Source organism: Adiantum capillus-veneris, chromosome 25, assembly GCF_014529385.1.
Source record: "Adiantum capillus-veneris isolate H3 chromosome 25, ASM1452938v2, whole genome shotgun sequence".
In the NCBI taxonomy this organism is placed as follows: domain Eukaryota; kingdom Viridiplantae; phylum Streptophyta; class Polypodiopsida; order Polypodiales; family Pteridaceae; genus Adiantum; species Adiantum capillus-veneris.
The window spans coordinates 25,283,714-25,303,060 of record NC_140955.1 but is presented as its reverse complement, the minus strand read 5'-3'; the positions used below and the strand labels follow the sequence as shown (position 1 = coordinate 25,303,060).

At 41.5% G+C, this 19,347-nt stretch overlaps 1 pseudogene; it reads left to right on the top strand.

Moving 5' to 3' along the window:
* Positions 1–382: 382 nt before the first annotated feature.
* Positions 383–1,345, top strand: LOC147424591 (uncharacterized; annotated as a pseudogene).
* The last annotated feature ends 18,002 nt before the right edge of the window (positions 1,346–19,347 follow it).

The following is a 19,347-nucleotide window of genomic DNA, read 5'->3' as shown; positions in this document are numbered from 1 at the left end:
CACATGCCATAAGAGAGGAGACTTTAGCAAAAGTGAGAAAAAGTCCTTGGTTTGGCTTGTTATTAGATAAATCTACTGACATTTCTTTGCATGACCACATGATTGTATACTTTTCCTATTTAGACCAAGGATGTGTGACTTGTACTTCCTTTTATGGAATGGTGCGTACTCATGATAGCACTGCTAAAGGCATTTATGACGTTCTTATGCATGAGATAACAAATGCCAAAATAGACACTAGTAGGTTAATTGCCTTTGGTTCAGATGGGTGTTCAACCATGGTAGGCCGCAAGAAAGGTGTAGCAACCCTCTTGAAGATATTTAACCCTAGGTTGACTGCTATTCATTGATTGCCAATCATTTTGCAAGTAGTTCCAATAGAATGGATAATTTGGAAGAAATTCAAGAGGAGCTTGATTGTGAGGTAGTGAAGATGCAACGGATTTTTGAGATCCGATGGTTAAGTAGACATGCTTGTGTGGCCAAGATATGTAGATCTTTGGATGCTTTGCTCGTCATCCTATCACAGGAAAGGCAAGATTTGTATGGCATGCTAAGTAACTTTGAATGTATATATGATTTGCATTTCTTGCTGACATTCTAAGAAAGATTAGTGACTTGAGTAGGTGTTTCCAAAAGGACTATGTTGATTTCACTGCAATACAAGGGATTGTCTAAAGCACTATATCATGCATTAGAGATGAATATCTAGAGGAATGAAATGTTGACCTCAATGCATCTCAAAGAGGTATGGGAGACTATCCTATCATGCCAAACTATGGATTAGAAAATGGATTTTTTCATGCCTTGCGTTCTTCATTACACGAGGTGACATGTTTTTCAGTCAAAACATTGTCCGTGATGTTGAGGAAGGTGATTTGGTGCGTGCATTGGAATTTCAATCCAAATATGCGCAAAAGTTGTGTGAATGCTTAGAGAAAATATTTGTGGATAATTCTATCATGAGATGTATACAAAATTTGGTTCCTGCACAACATCCAATGCATGAGAAGCTGCTAAAGGATTTTGGAATTATGGAATGCTATGAAATTGCATCTTTCTATGGGGAAGAGAAGATTGTAAAGGGGAAGAGGTTTACTCCTCTTATTGATGGAAATGCATTTAAAGATGAATTTAAAAAATTTAAAAGTCAAGCTACAATTGATTTTGCCAAAATGGGCCTTTGTGAAGTCGTTTCTTTGGTTGCAAACGATGACAATTGGAAAGATATGTACTCAAATATGTTGAAGATTGCTCAAATTGCCTTGGTTCAATGTTGTATGTGAGCGTGGCTTTAGTAGTAGAACAAAGATCAAGAGAAAGTGGCGCAATAGAATGGAAATAGAGAGTTTGGATGTACTATTAACCATTTATATTGAAGGTGATGATGTGACGGATTTCTCTCATGCAATGGAGTTGTGGAAAAATCTTGCAAATATCCATCTTTTTGCTCCTCATGGAATAGAAAAAATTGATGTATGAACTTGTGGATGGAGTTAGCTAAGGCTTCCTTTTGCTTCTACCTTGCAACTAATTATCTATCCTCTTGCTCCATGATTCTCAATACGACTCTATTGCTTTGAGGCAGTTTTGTGCACATCGCCATCTTTTTGCTCCCCATGGAATGGAAAAATTTGATGTATGAACTTGCGGATGGAGCTAGCTAATGCTCTCTTTTGCTTCTACCTTGCCACTAGCACATTGTAGCCTTGACACATGAATTATGAGCCCTCTCGCTCCATGTTTCTTAGTATGACTTTATAGCTTTGACGCTGTTATTTGGCTTCAATGTTTTGTTGGGGCTCATTTTGTTGTCACAATGATGTTTTACTTCACTTGAATGAAAATATCTTTTTTCTATCATCTCTTTCTGTGGATCTTACATACCCACCTCTAATGGATGATTGTAGATGGCGGAGGCAGTTTCACTAGGTGGGAACCAGCTCTTGGAAAGTCGAACAATGGACCATTCAGTAATTACCATGATGGTTACCACAGTAACTCCAAAGAGCTATAAATAGGACCCATTACATTGTAATCGGGTTGGCAATTGTTGGTTGTACTTTTGGTTTGTTTTATCCTTTAACTTCCTACTTCTAGTGTGTGATTGTAGTCGTGAAGCTGCTCCTAGGCTACATTATTCCACTTGTACTCTTACTCTGTAATTTCTAATACAATAGTCAAGTACACTTCAGACAGATATGCTTTGTGTCCATTTCCTCTGAATCCGAATCTGAATCTGAATCTAGTCATTTAGCTTGTCTAATTCTCAGTAGATGTATTCCAGTTCATATAACTGCTCTAGCTTAGTTTCTATTTTTCCTCCAGTTCTACTGATTGAACTAATGAATCACCAGTAGCTGTAAATTCAAACACTGGAATCAGCTATCTAAAGAGATCAGCTCCAATTCCATTTTGGCGATCACGGTGGCTAGAGCTGTTGCTCGTTGACCAACAGACTCCGCTCCCAGTTTGAGTTTCAGTTGCAGTAATGGCACCCAAACCTAGTCGTGGCCGGAAACCATCCTACCGTGTTGACCCTATTCCTGAGGAGTCAGAAAGAGACTCTGATCCCAAGGATGAACAAGTAACTGACACTGAGGCTCAGAAGGAGCACAGTCATGGTGATGAGGCACGGACTCTCAGCATTCCAGTCAGTCCAGACGACACAGAGCTGAAAGGGAAGAATGCAAGGCCAAGAGTTCTCAGACCAAACAGGGAGACAAAGGTGCCAAAGGCAGTAAAGGAAGTCGTCATAGTTCCAGCAGTAAAGCTAGAGAGGAGACAGCAGTTGAGACGGAGGTAGGAATTAATTGGGATGCAGACACAGACTATTGTAAGAAGGCTGCAAAAAAGAGTCAGGATTCCAAGGTGAGAAGAGGAAGAAATGAGGCTGATAGACATGATTACACGTCTTCATTGAAAATATCTTTTCCCAAGTTCAAAGGGGAAAAGAAGGAGGACCCGGATGTTCATATCCAAGCCTTTGAGCAGTATGCTGAGTTAAAAAATATTGATGAAGATGATTGGGATGACTACTTTCCGCAAACATTTAAAGGAGGCAGCAAGGAAATGGTACTACCATTACCCGGCTTGTCAACTCAAATCATATAATAAACTGCTTAAAGCTTTTCGACTGGAATATTCAGATAATAGAGGGGATGAGGATATACTCTGTGAGTTGGATAAGATAAGGCAGGGAAAATTGTCAGTCAGAAGATATGTTGAGAAAATCAAGGAGCTAACTAGACAACTGCAGGAATCACCATCCGAAAAGCGACTACGAGCATGGTTTTTGAATGGATTTCATAGTAAGAAGCTTAGGGAACAAGAGGTGCCAACACCAACCAAGAAATTCAATGATTTGGTGCAGCGGGCCCTGAAGCTTGAACATCAAGCTAAGAAGGAAAAGAGTCATAAGAAGAGGAGGTCCAATAGTAGCAGTACTTCTACTGAAGATTCTGAGTCCAGTAGAGCCTCCAATAGCTCTGAAAGTAGTTCAGATGAAAGAACCAAAGACAAGACTAAGAAAGGATCTTGGTCTAGGAAGATTGAAGAGATAGTTCGGCAAATTGTTGAAACTAGCCAGACCAAACAACCGGTAAGAAGAATGGAAACCTGGTGTTCAAAGTGTAAATCTAAAGACCATGTTTCAAATGAATGTCCACAATGTACTTATTGCAAAGCCATAGGGCCATTTATGGAACAACTGCGGTATTCGAATTCATCATTTTAAGAAGGGAAAATATTTATTAGTGGTAGCATTCACCAATGCTGAACTAGTAAGAGTAGAAACTACCAGTGTTTCTTAAGAGAAGAAACCAGGTGCAAGTGGGACTGGAGCAGGGCGCGGTAGATACCAAGCGGGTACCAGCCGAGGCTAAGGTCGTGCTGCAGATATCGGGACGAAGGTTCGAGAACCAGTTCCTGTACGAGCAGTTACATGAAGCAAAGGGGTGGTGATTGAGGAAATTCCAAACAGACCAGCAAAACCAGTCAATCCTGAAAGTAGCAAATGGGCTCAGCAGAGAGAGGTATGGAAGGCCAAGGGTAAAGAAAAGGTGGTTAATGAATGGCAGGAGCAAAGAGCACTAGCGGCAAAAATCACTGAGGATTTGGCCAAGAAATTGCCATAGCAACCAGAGAGTTCTAATGTGCGGGCCATTCATAAGATACCTACCCAGTTGTCTGAGATAGCACAACCAAATCAGTTAAAGACTGGGATGCCTGAGACCAGGTTGGCTGCAGTACAAGGGTTGATGGAAGAGTTGGGAACTGCTAAAAGAGCTGGAAGCACTGACCAAAGGAATGGTATTGTGAAGATAATACTAGTTCTTCAAGTTCTAACGGCAACTCTGAGCATGAGAAAGAGGAAATTCATGTCAAGATTTGTGACAGAATTCAAAAACTCACTATGGAGTTAGAGGACATTAGAAGAACTCTACCTGAAGCAACGAAATTCATCAGGCAACAAATGAAGGCTAAGGCGGAGGCCAAATCAGTCGACTTGACAGCTGTCAGAGATGATGAAGTGCCATTGATTCAGGTGGACTACAAAGTGAGGAGACAGTGGGAACCACTCTCAACCGTTATACTAGATGGAGGAGCAGGGGTAAATATTTTGAGAGTACATCTTTAGCAAAGGATCGGAATTACTAACCTAAAACCAACACCTTTCAAAGTCCGAATGGCGGATCATAGAGTGGTGTAGGCAACTGGAATGGTAGAGAATATGCAAATACGAGTGGGCAAAGCAAAGTTCCAAGCCAGTTTCCTAGTACTGGATGTGCAAGGAGCCTATGGGATGCTACTGGGATGCCCATGGCTGCAAACGACACAGGCTATTCATGACTATGCTAATCAGATTTTGACAATATAGGGGGCCAGTAGGAGAATCCAGATTTAGACGAATAACACCAAAAGTTGGAGAAAGGAACTGCGACCCAAGGAGCTCTACCAGAAGTACAAGGTGAAGAAAATTGAGAAAATGTTGGCAGCTATGAATATTTTTCCATTAACAGAGATAGATCTCAATACAATCTTAATAAACAAAGATGAAGCTGAAAAACAAAAGAAACAATTTCCAAAACAGTTCACTGAACTGAATTCAGGAGAACGTTTAGTGAGATTAACTGGAAGACCAGAAGAACTGGTTGAGTTCAGCACACCAACAGAATCAGTATGCTCTGGAGTAGCTACTGGAAATCAAAATGATAATTCTGAGCTCAGAGGATCGTCCTGGGATTATGCTGAGGAGTCAACCAAGAGAAACGGTGGAGGGCCTAACTGGCTGCTTCCAGATGATCAAGAGATAGAGAAATGGAATTTGGGGTCTGAAGAAAACCCTAGAATGATCAAGTTAAATAAACATCTGAATCCTACGATGAAAGAGAGGGCACGACATATGTTCCAACACTATAAATATGTGTTCGCATGGGAGCATACTAATCTGAAAGGGGTGGATCCAGAGGTCTGCCACAACACAGAATACCACTGAAAACCGATGCCACGCCAGTACGACTGCAGCGCTATCAAATGAATCCGAATTATGCTAAGAAGGTCAAAGAGGAGATTGAAAACCTCTTGAAAGCTGGGTTCATTACTGAAGTAGCAAGTAGTGATTGGTTGTTTCCTATTGTGGTTGAGCCTAAGAAGAATGGGAAGATGAGAGTACGTTTAGATTATAGGAAACTGAATGCTTAAACCATTAAGGATCCATTCCCATTACCCTTCACAAATATGCTACTTGATGAGATTGCAGGGTATGAGATGTATAGCTTTTTGGATAGATATAGTGGCTATAACCATTTACAAATTGCTCCTGAAGATAGGGAAAAGACCACTTTCATCACGGAGTGGGGAGCATTTATGTATTTGGTAATGCCATTTGGCCTTTGCAATGCACCGAAAACTTTTCGAAGATGTATGATGAAAATTTTTAGTTAATTTCTTCATCAATTCCTCGCCATATTCATGGATGCATTCACTGTATATTCCACAGAGAAAAAGAATTTACTATTCCTGGAGATGGTTTTTAAGCGCTGTCAGGAGAAGCGGATTTTTCTAAATCATTCAAATCTGTTTTCTTAGTCTGGAAAGGACAGCTACTGGGACATGTGGTGTCCAGAAATGGAATAGAAATGTCCAATGACAAAATCCAGTGTGTCCAAGAGGCCAAGGCGCCTAGGAATGCATCAGAAATAAGTTCTTTTCTGGGATATATTAATTTTTACAGAAGGTTTGTGCATAAGTTTGCTTCTCAAGCATTACCATTGTTTGAGCTTACAAAGAAAACCAGCAAGTTCAATTGGACTGCTGATTGTGAGGAAAGTTTCCAGAACTTAAAGAGTGCCATCATCAGTAAACCAGTTTTTTGCCAACCAAATTGGGATGTCATCTTCCATGTACATGTGGATGCTTCGGGACTGGCAATGGGACCGATACTAGCTCAGCCAGATGGAAGAGCTGATTTTCTTGTATACTTTGCTAGTCGCAGATTCACCCAGGCTGAACAAGGATATACAACTACTAAAAGAGATGCTTTAGGGATGGTTTTCAATGCTACGAAATTCCGGAATTATTTGCTAAGCAAATTGTTTCATTTCTATGTGGATCATCAAGCCCTATTATTCTTGATTAGTAAAGTTATTATTCAAGGCAGGCTAATAAGGTGGATGATGTTCCTTATGGCATTTGAATTTCAAATTTTCCATAGACCTGGCAAAAACCGCTGTGGTGCTGATTTTCTGTCTAGGAGTACGGGGGGATACTTTGAAGCATCTTTAAGAGACGAACCAGTGGATGCTAAATTATTTCAGCTGGAAGAGGCGGAATCAATTGATCCTGAATTATATGAAGTATATCAGTTTCTTTCGTAGGGTGGATTCCCAGATGATTGGAAACAGAATCAGAAGAAGGCTCTGGTTATTAAAAGTTTAAAATTTACCATTATTGGTGGCTCACTCTACAGATTGGGTGTCGATGGGATTCTTCGTCGATGTGTGCCTATGGAGGGCAGACTGCAAGTTATTTCAGAAGCACATAATGGGGAATCTGGTGGACACTTTTCTACTGACACTTTCTACTGACATTAATTTCAAGAAGATTTTGCAGACTGGGTTATGGTGGCAAACATTGATATCTGATGTCAGAAGCTTTTGCAAAACCTATGACATATGCCAAAGAATGGGTAGACCCACAACAACAGACATGACTCCTTTAACACCAGTACATCCATTGGGTGTTTTCATGAAATGGGGTTTGGATTTTATGGGACCTTTCAAGAAGGTTACTCCTAGGAAGAATAGGTATATCTTCATGGCTACCTGTTATGTAACCAAGTGGGTAGAAGCTAAGGCTCTTTCTGACAATACAATAAAATCTACTGCAAGGTTTTTATTTGAGAATATTGTATGCCGCTATGGATGTCTTGTAGAGATTGTGTTAGACCAAGGGACACACTTCATAAATGACACTATGGATATCCTCATGGATATGCTTTCAATCGAGCATCGAAAATCCACACCATATTATCCGAGATGCAATGGGCAGGCCAAAAGCAGCAGCAAGACCATTAAGACTATCCTCACCAAGATTGTGCAGAAAAAGCCAAAACAGTGGACCTTGAAGCTTCAGAGTGCTCTATGGGCATATAGAACAGCTTATAAGGTTGCTACGGGGTTAACACCATTCAGAATGGTGCATGGCACTGAAGCTATTGTCCCTATGGAATTTGTTATACCCAGTCTCAGAATGGCTGAAGAGTATGGTTTAAATTTTAATCACAATCTGAAGAACAGACTAGAAAAGCTAACCCAATTAGATGATTTGAGACAGAGGGCTATGTTGGAACAAGAAATTGTTTAGCAAAGAAGGAAACACTGGCATGATAGACGAATTTAGGTTCGAGAGTTTTAAAAAGGCGATCTGGTTATATTATATCAGTCCAAATTAGGTGCTAAGAAACCAAACTTAAAGGTAGCCTGGGTAGGACCATTTGAAGTTGATTGGGTGTTCTCAAATGGCACGGTACAACTGAAAGATCTGTTTGGATTGTTGTTGCCAGGGGTATATAATGGAGCTAAAATCAAGCTCTATTATTCAGAAGCCAGGGGAACGAGCATTGATGGTCTGTGAGTTGAAGACCAAGCAAATCCGGGATCAGCTATTTTAGGTCTTTTCTATGTACAACCAGTTTCAGAAATAGTCAAAAAGCCAGAACAGGACCGGTGTGATAAAACCCTGTCCAGACTAGAACCAGAAAAGTGTGGACACCAATATCAATTTTTGGGGGACCAACAATCAGATGGAATATCAGTAGTAATCATTTCAAAGATGAGTGAAATTCTTGTCCAATGCATGTCTGCCACGTCACTTGCGGTGCACAGAACTCTAGGAATGGTAAGTGGTGGAGCTTTCATGGCGCGAACGCGTATAATAGTAAGGCGAGTAAGCATTTTTTCTCAAAAATCTCCTGCACGACACTTACCTTCTTGTCCATTCCCCATCGCCAAGCTCTGAAACTTCCTCACTGCAGCCACAAACCTCTTCTTCTGAGGAGACTGTGGATTGTCGCTTATCCTTGCCAGCCACACCTGGATACGGGTTTGATGAATCAAGTAAGTCATCTTCTTCTGCGTCTACTGCTTCATCGTCCTCAAGGTTTATGGGTAGGAAGAAAATGTCGGAGAAGATGCAGGAGACTATCGACGAAAGTCAAGCCCTTATTACTGCTGCAAAGGCAGCTCTTCCACTCATTCCGCATAGTAAGATTCAACGTTATGTGTTTACTGAGCAAGCCAAGGATTTAATCCAACCATGGGATTTGCGTGGTTCTGCAAACCACAAGGATTGAGTTTGACACAACCATCATAAGGCAAGTTCTGGATTCTTTTAATGTTGAAGATAAAAGTGCCGTGGTCTATGGCAAAAAAGTGACAGTTACTCCAGAGAACATTGCTTTTGCTTTCCAATTGCCAAATGAGCCATCTGTGGAAACCGCAGAGCAGATCAATGCAGCTTTAAAGGAAGATGACGGTGCCAAAAGGAGACGAAAAGCCAGTGTGCAAGGGATTCCAGTAGCAGGTCTGGACGTTATTGCTGCTTACCGATTTGTGGCTGAAGCTGTGAGCCTAAAAAATAATCTGACATATGTGTCAGAGAGACTCTTTGCTATGCTTTTAGCAAAGAGATTGGATTCTAAAGTTGATATCAACCTCTGTCAGATATTGTCACATAATGTACTTCAACAAATTGCCAAGTTGAAGTCTCAAAGTGTATTCAAGGCTTTGTATGTTTGGCAGTTTCTGTACTGGGTGACTTCTCGAGACGCCCATGATCAGATAAGAATGGTTTGGAGCAAGAAGCCATTCCCAGTATCCCAAAATCTGGAATTATCATCTGATGAAGAAGCCCTAGAAAGCCAGTTAGTTCCCACTGGACAAAAGAGAAAGGCTATACAAGAGGAAGCTGGCAGTTCAAAGAGGCCAAGGACGACACTGACCAAAATCACAGCTCTCTTGAAGCAGCTAGAAAGTAAAATCAAACCAGTGTCTACTGAAAAGACTTCAGCTAGCCAGACTGAACAACATATTGTCCAAACCACTAGTGGAGTTAACCAGCCAGCAGGCCAAATTTCAGCAACCACCAGTACTCGACAAGACGAATCAGAAAGGGCCAGTCTTGATCAGCCAGTAGACCAGACTGATAAGGGCAAAGGACCAACATCTCCAAGTCCACTTGGGAGAGTTTCTGTCCCATACAGTGAAGCAGCCCTACTATTGACAAAGAAAGATAGGTTACAACAGATGCAGACTTATCCACTCAAGGGACGCCTAATTTTGCAAAGATTTGATCATTTTGCATTACCCTACCTAGCTCTTGTCATGGTCTATGAGCCAACTGACTCTAATCCAGCAACAGTTAAGGATGGTTGTTATGTGCTTATTCAGTCATCATGGAACACTATTGTCAATTGCATGGGACAAATGCTGGATACTGCAGGGTCAGAAGATGAACTAACTAAGGTAAAGAATGAACCAAGGGAGGTTGAGGAGCATATTGAAAAGCTGGAGCAAGGGAAAGCAGCCCAAAACCTATGCCATAGTATCCTTGAAGCTCAGTCAGCTAGGACTATTCAGTAGTTACAAAGTAAGCTTGACAAAGTGGAGTCTGAGATACGGACCACACGGGAAGAAAAGGCAAAAGCCGAAAGAACTACTGATAGGTTTGAAACTATGCTTAGAATGAAGAGAGTTGAGTTCAATTCCTTACTGACAAGCCACACTGCTCTAAAGGCCACATTAACAAAAAGGTATATCTATAATAATCTGGCCGAGATCTTGAATCCAGAAGGGAATTTTGTTTTTGACATGGATAACTTGAGGGCTCTTATGGAGACCATGTAGAGTGATTTGCAAGATAAATTTTTTGAATATAACAGTGCTCTGGAAAATCAAGCTATCCTTCATTATTTTGAACACCAGAAGGATGATGATAAGGAGGAAGAAGAAGTAGAGAATGAGGATAAACTAGAAGAAGAGCATAATGATGATGCTGATGACTCTCCTCCATCTCCACCTTCAGAAACTGATACTGGTCGTGCAGGGACAATAGGAGGAAATGAAGTCTCAGGCAAACCAACCAGACCAGCCTGAAGGGCAGCAGTCGAGTGATCAGCAGCTGGGAAAGCAACAACCCAGCAACACTGGAAAATCAATAGCACACCGGTCACAACATAGTAGGGATGCTAAAGGGAAAGGCAAAGCTGTGGGACTGAGGGTTTAGCAGGTGATGAGCAACATTCATTACAGCTCATCACGATGAATAAGAAATTAAGACATCAGCAGGCTCCTATAACCAGGTGGCATTTGGAGGATGATGATCTTATCTCTGATCTAGAGCGATTTCAGCGACTGTATGTCGGCGCCAGGGAAATGGTTGAGCATTGAAAATCAGCTGCTTTCCATGATCAGGAGGTCTGTCAACTGCCTGAGCATCCCAATACAATACAAATGTTAGAAAGGGTGCATGAATGGATACTGACTGCTAAAGAGAGAGTGTCTAATCCACATTGGCAACGATATTCTACTGCAGATTCTCGTTCCCAAGCTATGGAATTAGAACTTCTGCTCAAGAACAAGCCAACATATAGATGCATGAAGGATGTCAGGAGTCAATTAAAAGAGGTCTTAGTGCAAATGCAGATCGCTAGGGGAGTTCTGGATCAAAGGGTGCGAGCTATTCTTGAAGATAAGACTGCCAGCAGCAAGGGATCTCAAATTCAAATGTCAGTAGGAGAACAGGCAACTGCTCTCCGGTGATTGTTTCAGTTGGTTAAGGTAACCAGAAAGATGATGCAGCAAGAGAACCAGGCTGTCCTTAATTTCTTAGAATTTGTGCCTAATTTCCCAGTTCTCCTGTATGCTTTATCAACAAGAGAGGCAGAGTTGCCAAGATTTTTTCCAGCACTCTATCCTCAACACACAGAACGAGTAGATCGGCTCACATACTTCAAGATTACTGATGATCTTCAAGATTGGTATGAGCGACCGATTGTAGAATGGAAGACCTGGCAAACACTTTTCAATGACGCTCTCCAACTGAATGATTTTCAAGAGCTGAGAGATGAGGTGCGGAGGATCAAATTGTGTATGGCACAGTGGAAAATTCAGCTCAGAGGTCTCACTAAGATCACCAACCAACTGCTGCAACTCACTGTTGAGTCCTCTAAAGTACCTGAAAAGGACATTACGGCTAAACCAGGTCTAGGACCCCAATACAAGGAGATTTTTGAAGCTAGGATCAGAACTAATCAGCCTCTTCCAGAAGAATGGATCCATACAGCCTCGCATCTCACAAAAGGCAAACGCACACTCTATGATCCCGACACCAAAACTTATCATCCTCTCACGCCTCATGAAGTAGAAATGACCACAGAGAGGCGGGATCAGCTTGAGCATGAGGCCATTTACAGACTCATTCAGAAGGACAATGCTGGCACTAGGAGTTCGGAGACACCATCCAGACCTAAGGGCAAAAGGAAGCGGGTTCAGTGGAAGGATACTGTGTAGTTCCATCTTGGTATTTGATGAAGGAATTTTCCAGCCGTCTCAGAATTAGACGATGGATTTTTCTCAGCTAGGTGTGGACATCTCTTTGGCTAACACCCATGGAATTACAACTATAGGGGGTGTCAAGCACTCAACAAAGCATGAAGTATGGCATAAACCCATGTTTCAGAAGGATCAGAAAGTGGATTTTTTTTTCAAAAATTTTGTAGTCTTACCAAAATTCAAGAAAGGAGGGAAGGATGTAGATGACGGAGGCAGTTTCACTAGGTGGGAACCAGCTCTTGGAAAGCTGAGCAGCGGACCATTCAGTAATTACCATGACGATTACCATAGTAACTCCAAAGAGTGATAAATAGGACCCATTACATTGTAATCGGGTTGGCAATTGTTGGCTGTACTTTTGGTTTGTTTCATCCTTTAACTTCCTCCTCTTAGTGTGTGATTGTAGTCCTGAAGCTGTTCCTAGGCTACATTATTCCACTTGTACTCTTACTCTGTAATTTCTAATACAGTAGTCAAGTACACTTCATCCAGATATGATTTGTATCCATTTCCTCTGAATCTAAATCTGAATTTGAATCTTAATATGAATCCAGTCATTCAGCTTGTCTAATTCTCAGTAGATGTATTCCAGTTCATATAATTGTTCTAGCTCAGTTTCTATTTTTCCTCCAGTTCTATTGATTGAACTAATGAATCACCAGTAGCTATAAACTCAAACACTAGAATCAACTATCTAAAGAGATCAACTCCAATTCCAATGATCTATATCTTGATCTCGTTGTATTTAGAGTGTTGGAGCCTTTAAAGTTTGTCAATAATTTGTTCAAATAGTTTCTAGATGTAAAGTCAAGTGACTGGATAGTGAATGGCCTTAGGATTGTATTACTATTATGCTAAAAACATTTTGTTGCATTGTTGAAGGGAAATATGCTAGGTCAAAAGGCATACAAAAGGAAAAGTTCTACTCTTAACCAAGGTAAAAGTGTAGAACTCGGTTGAAATTTCTACATGCCGCTTGGAAACTTTAGAAATAGGAAAATGAGCCTTTTCCAATTGAGAAATTTCCCAAAAAAATGCTTTGAGGTCTCTTGGGATTGCTTCAAGGACTAGGAAAAATTCTTGTTTTTGTGTGATGTTGTGGACTTTTACAATACATTTGACAGTGGAAAGTTGACCGATGACTTTGTGGGTAATATTTTGGGTGAGAAATTTGAAGGAGAGGAAGAGAGGGACGCTCAATCATCCTGTAGGTAGGTGGGTGCGTCTCAGGTCTAAAGACCACGGGGTCTTAAATGACCCCTTAACCATGGGATCCACGGAAGAGAAGTGAACGTACAAAAGCAGAGAGGGCGGATGTCGTAGATTTTTAAAAAGTAAACTCGGAAACATTTTGTAAACTTGGACATCCATTGTGTAAACTTAAACAAGTATAAATAAATGTGAACACAGACATGACACATTTCAGTGAAATGCATACGCATGCCTGATTAACCCATCGGGCTACCACATCGCTCGTCCGAATTCGGATCCCTGCACTCGTTGCTTGATTCTTGATCACCGTCCGATCTCCTCGAGATCGCAACCCTCAATAGTCAATCTCAAGGGTGAGGGGTCATCATGACTATATACCCCGTGCCATTTAATCATGAGGGTGCATGGGGGGCCGCCTCGAGGAGTGCCTTGGTGTGCTCCTAGTTCAACTGTAGTGCTCGTAAAAAACCTTGGTTTTTAGTCTTATAAAACCTACAACTATTTGTTACCATATACATGTGGTAGTGATGTGTGTGAACACACTAGGACCGCCGGGGCATTTTTTCCCTCTTTAGGAGGTTTTTTCCTCCGAGCATCATATATACGCCCATCACTCTAGGGCTATCTATCTTTCCATTGCATACTAAGAAACACACTCTCTATTGTGTGCCTTGAGCTTCCTTCGTCTTCTCCAAGCTGTGTGTGTTTCTTTGCAACCCTAATTCCAACAATTGGTATAAGAGTAGGTTGCGTCCTTCTGGGCTTAGTCGCCAGCTGCTCCAGCACACGCCTGCTCACTTTCTCCGATTTTAGTGAGCTTTGCCAAGCGTTCGCAAGTCGACAAAAACTTCGGGATAGCTAGTTGAGCTTAGTCTGCTCAGATTTCTGATTCGGGCTCATTTTGGCCTCCGTTTCCACTATAGGCAATACTGCACAGGCTATTTTGTCATTTTGTGCAAAATTTCTATCAGTGCCATTTTATGCATAACAGGTGCCTCATAGTCTTCTACAGTTTGTGCTATATAGCACGTGTTGTTCCCGCTCCGTTTCTCCTATTTTTGGGAAGTTTTCACCTCAGGTGCAACATTTACCATGGCTGACAACAACACAAATGTGTTCAAGATGTTTGCTGTTGAGGATAGGTTGGATGGGGACAACTACCCTATGTGGGCTTATATGATGCAACATGTTCTTGTGTCAAAGGGCATCTGGAACATTGTGCAGGGCATTGATGTACGTCCTGGTTCTGAGGATGTAGGCGATGTTGAGGATGTTGCAGGTCTTGTTGCAAGGATTGTTGCTATTAGAGTTGTTTTGCCTACAATAGAACAAGCTCGTTGGGATGTAAAGGATGCGCAGGCTCATGCATTGATTGCGTTGTCTGTGAAGTGCACCATTGTTCCTCACATTCGTTCAACAAAATCTGCAAAACAGGCTTGGGATATTCTAGCAGGTCTTAATGCAAGCCGCAATGAGGTTAAAATTGCTTTGCTGCGTAAAGAGCTGGAGTCGAAGATTATGCATGAGGAAGATGATATGGACACTTTTCTTACTGGTGTCAAGGATATCAATGAGCAACTTATTTCTGTAGGTGAAGTCATTTCAGACAGTTCCCTTGTGCAGACTATTCTTGATGCCTTACCAGATTCTTACCAGACTTTTGCTAGTACTTCGAGACTTATGACCCAAGGAAATCCTGAAGTTGTCAAGTTTGATGCATTATGCACATTGTTGTTGCAAGAGTCACTTTCCACAAAAGAAAAAGACTAGGCAGCGTGCAGTTGAATAGGCTTTTATTGCTTCTCAAAGAAAGGGTGGTAACAACAATGCAGCCACTTCTTATGGTTCTATTGCGAGTGGGAAAAATTCTGTTCCTAATGATTCTGTTGGCAGCAATTCGTCTGGAAATTCTGGTGATAAGGGCAAAAAGAAGATGCGTTGCCATTATTGTAAAGCTAATGATCACTTGATCAAGTTGTGTCCTAAGTTGAAGGCCAAAGAGGCTAAGAAGAAAGAGGATGGTTCCACTGCAAATGCTGGTTCCACTACAAATGCAGCCATTGTTGAGTCTTCTGTGAAAGGAGACTGTGATACTGATGTTGATGCAGAATGGGCTTTTAGCGGAGAGTGCACTTACAATCCTGCTGTCCTTGATGCATGCTTGTCAGTTGCTGCAAATTCACATGTGTGGCCTTCTATTGAGCACATGCGTGTTTTTGGCTGTTTGGCATATGCTTTGGTGCCACAAACACAGCGCAGAAATTGGATGATAAGGCTATCAAATGTATTTTTGTTGGTTATAGTGCTGAAAGAAAAGGTGACAAGTTATATCATCCGCAAACAAAGCATATTCTGGTTTCACGGGATGTAGTGTTTGTGGAAGATTCTGTTCAGCCCTTGCTGTCATGTACTAAAGACAGTAATGTAAGCTCACAGGACATTTATGACACTTTGTCGCCTCTTTTCGGTGGTGGACATACGAATGTAAGTTCCAATGAGGCAAATGTACAGCCTATGGGGGTTTCTGGAAATGTTATAGATAAGCCTATTACTGATGTAGATGTACATGATGTACTTGATGAGGAAAGGGTTGAAAATGAGCAAGCTAGAGGTATGACAAAATGGCTGGTGCACACTTTGCCTGACAGTAAATTGGATGCACCTTTGTCTAGTCGTACTCGTTCAGGATCTCGCCATGCATCTTATGCATCATATTTTTATGCTTTGACTGTGTCTAGCTTACATGATGTTGAGGAGCCTCTATCTTTTGATGAAGCACATAATTCAAAAAATTGGATCACTACCATGCAATCAGAATATGATGCATTTATAGAAAATGACACATGGACTTTATGTGATTTGCCTCCTGGCAAAAAGGCCATGGGTATGAAGTGGGTTTACAAATTGAAACGCAAGCCGGATGGTGAGATCGATCGCCATAAGGCTCGACTTGTTGCAAAGGGTTATGCACAGCAAAAAGGCATAGATTATGAAGAGACTTTTGCTCCCACTTGTCATATGACTATCGTGCATTTTCTATGTGCATTGGAAGCTCATTTTGGTTGGGATGTACATCAATCAGACATTGTTACTGCTTTCTTGAATGGTGACATATTTGAGGAAGTTTATGTAACACAGCCTCGCGGTTTTGTCATAAAAGGACAAGAGGACAAAGTGTGCAGAAGTAAGAAGGCTTTGTATGGGTTGAAGCAATCTCCTCGTGCTTGGTATGAGAAATCTGACACTCATTTGGTTAAACGAGGCTTTTGTAACAGTCCAACAGAAAGCACATTGTATGTAAAGTGTGAGGGTGATGTACTTCTCATTGTGGTTCTTTATGTCGATGATTTGCTAATCACTGGACCAAATGAGAGACATATTGCTGAATTTAAGGCTGATTTGAATGCTACTTTCAAGATGAAAGATTTGGGGTTGTTGCATCATTACTTAGGTATACAGTTTAAGCAATGTGATGGTGGTATTGCCTTGTGTTAGAAAAGTTACATAGAGACATTGCTATGCAAGTTTGGACTTGAGGATTGCAAACCTATTGCCACTCCCATGGAAACAGGTTTGAAGTTGAGTCTACATGATGCTGGTGATCCTGCTGATGTCACTCTTTACCAAACTGCTATTGGCTGCCTCATTTATGTATGCAACACGAGGCCAGATATTCAGTTTGCCAGTCTCACAGGTCAGCAGATTTATGCATAGCCAGGGTCTAAGCATTGGCAGGCTATGAAGAGGATTTTCCGCTACCTTAGTGGCACTTTACATCTTGGCTTGTTTTATCCCAAGGGGGGATCATTGCCACCTGACTTACATGCTTTTTCGGATTGACATGCGAGTGTCCACAAGTGGTTTTTGTTTTCATGATTGGCAGTTCATGTATATCATGTTTGGCAGTTCATGTATATCATGGTTGAGCAAGAAGCAACCTACTGAGGCCACTTCGAGTTGTGAGGCTGAGTACAGGGCAGTCTTCATAGCTACGGTTGAGTGTGTATGGCTCAGACACCTTATGGCTGATTTGGGTGTTGGATAGGACATTGCCAACACTATCTACACTGACAGTCAAAGTGCATTGGCAGTTGCGAGGAACCCAGTTTTTCATGCTCGCACAAAGCACATTGAGGTGCATTACAACTATGTTAGGGAGAGGCTCTCAACAGGAGAGATCAGCTTGGCTTATGTGCCAACACAGGACAACCTTGCAGATCTTTTCACAAAGGCATTGTCTCGTGAGAAGCTTGAAGCTTTTTGCAAAGCTTTGGGCTTACTCCCCTTTGTGGACTGATCGTGTCCTCAGGGCATGGCACTTCCCTTTACTCATGTGCCAGCTCTCATTCACCGCATCACTCCAGAGGGGATTTGTTACCATATACATGTGGTAGTGATGTGTGTGAACACACTAGGACCGCCAGGGCATTTTTTCCCTCTTTAGGAGGTTTTTTCCCCCGAGCATCATATATATGCCCATCACTCCAGGGCTATCTATCTTTCCATTGCATACTAAGAACACACTCTCTATTGTGTGCCTTGAGCTTCCTTCGTCTTCTCCAAGCTCTGTACGTTTCTCTGCAACCCTAATTCCAACACTATTGAAGTAAGTAGGTTTTCTTCTATTGTCTCGAGTGAAAAAAGTAGAAAACCTATAGACATAGGTGAATTAACTTTACCCGAAACTTTAAGAACTCCATATTGCACTGGTCCCCTTGGCTCTCTAAATTATTGGGGCCGCCACAAAGCCCATACTGGATAGAAATGGCCAGGAAGGTGAATAATAAGGGGCTCGTTCGACTAGAGCAATTCTGGGATGGCAACAAGAAGTGCTGGAAAACTGCTGACTCTTTAGCCATCCAATTTCAACTGGATGGCTTTGAGATCTTACTAGTCTATAAGGTGATTAAAGAGCTTGGTAAGGTGGTGATGCCAATTTGTGAATCCAACTTTGAATGGGACGCTTGGAGTTGGCCCGGGAGTAGCCTCTTTTGGAAACCACACTCTAAAGGCATTTACCATGCATTAATGCACGAGGCTAATTGGTGTAGCCCCCTCAACAAATTATTGAAGAGGCATTGGACGGAAAAACGGTGGGAGGGAGTCATGGAGAACATCTGGAAGCCAAGATGGCCTAAGTATATGAAGATATTTCTATGGAAAGTGATGTGGGGTGCTATGTCGGGCATAAAGATACAAGAAAGAGGCATCGGGTCCGATCATTGCTCGGGGTGCAGAATAGCCAGTGAAGACCTAGCCCACCTTTTCATGGAATGCCAGGCAATCGGGGCATGGCTAGGAAAATATGCAAGTGGATTCAAAGGACATGGCAAATTAAGTTCTTCAAGAATGATTTGTTCTTTGGTAGTAAAAGGATGGGAAGTCCCGCTCTTCTCGTCTGCACTCAAATAATCAGGTACTACTTCTTGCACCATATTTGGCAAGCAAGGAACCACCGTGTGTTTGAGGGGGATCTAGTTGTGGCAAGATTTTGTGAAATCACGCAAGAGAGAGGATTGATGATCCACATGATCGGATGCAAATAGACCTCAGAAGACTGGTCTAGAACAATACATAACTTCTTGTAATAAGTAAAGCCGAGGAGTAGGAGTGGTTTCTCTGCCAAGCAGATAACTTGTAATCCTTTGACCCTCAAGGCTCGGTCTGAGCTCAAGGATTGGTGTATAATTCTGTTCTTAATACTATCCACTCACAATTGTGAGTTTTGAAAAAAGAAAAAAGTTTACCCAAAACTTTTATACTTAAAAAACGTACTTCTCCAAAATTTTACAAAGTGAGAAGAAGAAAAACGAGATTCTTTTTTGTAGATTTTACTCCGATTGTGAGTAAGATTTAAGTTTTGAGATGATTAGATTATTTCTAAATTGAGCAATACTTAAACCATATATAGAGACAATAAAATGTTTGTTGGCATGGAATATTAGAAAGTAGTTTTTGAGAGAAGAATTTTTCTTTTTTGAACAAAATTGAGTACAAAGAGAAACAACAAAATGTATATTGG